At 38.6% G+C, this 4,064-nt stretch overlaps 1 long non-coding RNA gene across 1 annotated transcript; it reads left to right on the forward strand.

Annotated features, from left to right (window-relative positions):
- Positions 1-1,512: 1,512 nt before the first annotated feature.
- On the forward strand, positions 1,513-3,839 carry LOC310795631. Its single transcript, XR_014553636.1, has 3 exons — positions 1,513-1,748; positions 2,560-2,635; positions 2,929-3,839. It is a non-coding gene; the product is annotated as an uncharacterized lncRNA (long non-coding RNA).
- The last annotated feature ends 225 nt before the right edge of the window (positions 3,840-4,064 follow it).

A 4,064-nucleotide genomic window follows, 5' to 3' on the forward strand; every position in this document is an offset into this window, starting at 1 on the left:
TTGTAAGTAAATAAATAAATAAATAAAATTACTGTAATTAAAAAAAAAAATCCATTGTTCTCAGGTGGGACAAGGCCCAAAATGATCACTGTAAGCAGAGTATTGATCACTATAAGCAAATTATTCATAACAGCATGGAATAATTCAGGACCAAGGTTTTTGATCAATATAAGCAGTTGATCACTATAAGTATGTATATATATATATATATACACACACAGATCCTTTCCCAAAAATTTGAATATCATGGAAAGTTTTCTTCCATAATTCCTTTCAAAAAGTGAAACTTTCATAGATTATAGATTCATTACACACAAAGTGAAATATTTCTAGCCTTTATTTGTTTCATTTTTCATAATTTTGGCCTACAGCTCCAGAAGACCCCCAATACAGTATTTCAAGAAAGTATTATAGTGTGAAGAAAATCAGCAGTTACTTCTCAGTTATGACTGACTCCAGCCTCAGTCCACTCCCTCTGAATCTCTGCCAAATTTTTTGAATCGTCTTTGCTTGACAATCCGCTGAAGTCCACGGTTATCCATGTTATTTCCATGATATTCAATTTTTTTTAAAGGATCTGTATGTGTGTGTGTGTGTGTGTGTGTGTGTGTGTGTGTGTGTGTGTGTGTGTGTGTGTGTGTGTGTGTGTGTGTGTGTGTGTGTGTGTGTGTGTGTGTACACAAAGGGGAAAAAATCATTTTAGGAGTAGAATGTGAATCTGTATGAATTTTGCAATACAGATGTGGAGACAAAAGATCACTTTTTTCCCCTGCAAAATTACTTATAATTGGCCTAATTTTAATTTATGGATAATCTAGCATTGATGCATTTCTACTTGAACATGTCAAATTTGGAATGTTTATAGAAGATAGCAACATATTTTTGGCAAAATATTGTATAGGCCTACACAAAATTTAAGGCACAACAGGGCTGTGTCTACCCAGTTGTAGCCTAATTTAACCTCTGGAACAATTGTTTTGTCCCTGGAATATAAATAAATAAATAAATAAATAAATAAATAAAGTGCAAATAATAATAGGTAGATGTCCAAGAAGAATAAACGTGGGTCATTTATTCACTGGGTATGCAGTGTTATATTTTTCAGCCAGATGCAGGATGATGGCTCTCTCTCTCTCTCTCTCTCTCTCTCTCTCTCTCTCTCTCTCTCTCTCTCTCTCTCTCTCTCTCTCTCTCTCTCTCTCTCTCTCTCTCTCTCTCTCTCTCTCTCTCTCTCTACTTTATTACACTGGTCAGGTCTGCACTGCAGTCTATATATCCCCCCCCCCCATGTCTCATCTGTATCCATTTGTCTGATGTTGTTTTTGTGTGTGTAATGTTAACAGTTTGAAATAAAGATTATTGGGAGGGAGGGGGGGGGGGGGGGGTTGAGAGTGACGATGGGAAGTGAAGAATTTTGGCACTTTTGCGTTGCCGTAGTGTGACGTTGTGTCTGCGTCCAGGCCATTGAGGCTACGTGTGTCCTGGCGCCATTTTATGAATGGGATTTCAGGAAGCAAACATGCGCCGAGTACTGATAGCAACAATCTTTGAAAAAGTCGTTTTAAACCATGACTTGTCTTCACCTATCTACAAAACACAGGACTGATTATAAAAGCGATATACGGACAATAACAGACCGGTTGGTGGCGATCATCCGCTGCCTTCTTGCAACTTCATCACAAGAAAAACAAGACGTGCACGACAACAAAGAACACTGAAAACTTCGGGGCTCTTTGAAAAGCAGATCGGTAAGAATATTTAACGCTATATTTGTAAATCCTATTGTGCTCTGCTGCGATCTTACCATTAGCCATTTCGCTGGTTAGGCAGATAACAACAAGTTAGATGGCTAATAGTTAAATGTCGTTGTGTAGTCAGCTTTTTGTGTTACACATAGGCCTACAAGTAGCAGAGGCTAGCGTTAGCCACTCTACCCAGTGAAGAAATGCATGGGCCATCTACATCTTGTTAAAAACCTTCCACGTTTCTTGGAGTAAAACGTAAAAAGGCATCGGTTGCAAACATCTATTTTGTGCTCATTCTGGATATATCAATACACCATTAACGGTGTTATTCGGCCGTTTAACGTTAACGTACATAATTCCGTTTGCTTTCGCGGCTATAAACAGACAATTGATTAAACTAACGTTACAGAGTACAGCCCATTGTTAGTGTGTTGCTGCTCACGTTAATTTACTGCGTGCATATTCTTCTGTTTGCGTGCACGGCCATGTAAGATGAGATCAAAACTAACGTTACAGACCGTTACAGTCTGTGACTGTTAGTCTGTAAATCGTTTGTATTATTTATTTCCTTTTACCCCCACACTGATGCAAGCTCTATTTTGGACCAAACAGGCTTGAGATGAGCCATATGAAGCTGCTAGAGTCCAGCAGCTGCATAAATACAAAAATGTGAAATTATTATCGCTTATCGGACAAGAGAAGCAGATATTTGTCTGTTATAGGTATCAGCTCAAAAATCCCTCCTAGCAGCATCATAAAAGGCATTCAAATAGCTATTTTATTTTTCTAATGTAGCTCCCTTTGTTTGTTTCAGGTTGGGCCAATGGACAGCTTTGTCAGAGACACATTGGCGGAGTGGCAACTTCAAGACCTCGTAGATAGTTTTAAAGGTAAGGTTTCTATTTTATTTTTTATAAATATTCTTATGGAAAATTATTATTTCTTTAGCCGTAGCTTGGCCTCGCCTGCCCTATTGGCACGCCCGTGTGTGTGTGTGTTGCTCTCACTAAATATTATTGCATCAGTGATGTCACAATGCCTCCATGTGTAGGTGTGTGTGTGCCCCCCGCCCCCCTTTTTGTTTTAATACATATAAAATTGTACTTCAACAAACTGTAATGACTAGTCTTCATGTCCTCAATCTTTCTTGTTCACCTCTCGTCCATCTCTCTCCGCTGCATAGCTGGGTTTCGGAGGAGCCGGCCTTGTCCACCACGTGCAACGCCGTCAAAGAGAAAAAGACCTGTGACTCCCTCTGCCTGCAAGTGTTCTCGAGTCCAGGAGTCCAAGTCCAGGACTCGTGACTCGACTCGAGGCACTCGTGACTCGGACTTGGCTATCCGCCTCTTCAATGAGACCCGAAAGCCTCCACAAGCCCATGCCCCCCATGGACTTATCCCACAGACACTTGAAGACACTTGACATCTTTCATATGGACATTATTATCCCACGGCCATGGACACAACCATTACACATCACTTAAGGACTTACTGGGCATTTTATGGACTTATTACACGCCACGGACATTTACATGGACTCCACTATGTCACTTTCAAGGTCTGTTACTTTGCACTTTAATGCAAATTAATTTGAAAATTGCCTTTCTGTCTGCCTGATTTGTATTGCTGCGCTGCATACTGCACAAAGACAAATTCCTCATTTGTAACATGTTCATTATGGCTATTAAGTAAGCTTGAATCTTGAGACTATTGTTTATTTATATACTAGACTCCCCCTGCTAGTATTGACTTACAATCATTACAGTCCTTGATAATTACCCACCTATAATAACACACAATTTTATATAAAATTTACTTTTTGGAACACGGTGGAAAAGGAATATCTATGATGTGCTGCTGTGCGTGACTTTATGCCTGTTTTCTATTTGTATCTTTATGACTGTTTTATTTGACTATTGCACTATTTAAGGCAGATTTTGCTTTGCTTTGTTTTTTTTTATACATTATTTTTGGCTTGATGTGTTTTTTTTAATATATAGCCTACATAATATGCAACATATAGCTACAGAGTTGTCAAGTTTTTTGCTATTTGCAATGCACAGTTGTCAAATCATCATCCTTTGATTGATTTCTTATGTCCATAAATAAAATAACAAAAAGTTCACGGATCTGTTCTCCTTTAAATTATTATTGTTGTATGAATACTCACATGTTATCATTTAAATCATTGTAATTATGTGCATTATTGAAGTGGTTCTCAACCTTTTTTAACCAAATAGGCTACCTCAGAAATTACCACCATATTTAAGTATGAGAGGAAGGGAGCCCTGCCAGTGGAGAAGCACTGCATGCATGCATT

The sequence above is a fragment of the Poromitra crassiceps genome, assembly GCF_964638095.1.
Source record: "Poromitra crassiceps genome assembly, chromosome: 2".
Taxonomy (NCBI): Eukaryota; Metazoa; Chordata; class Actinopteri; order Beryciformes; family Melamphaidae; genus Poromitra; species Poromitra crassiceps.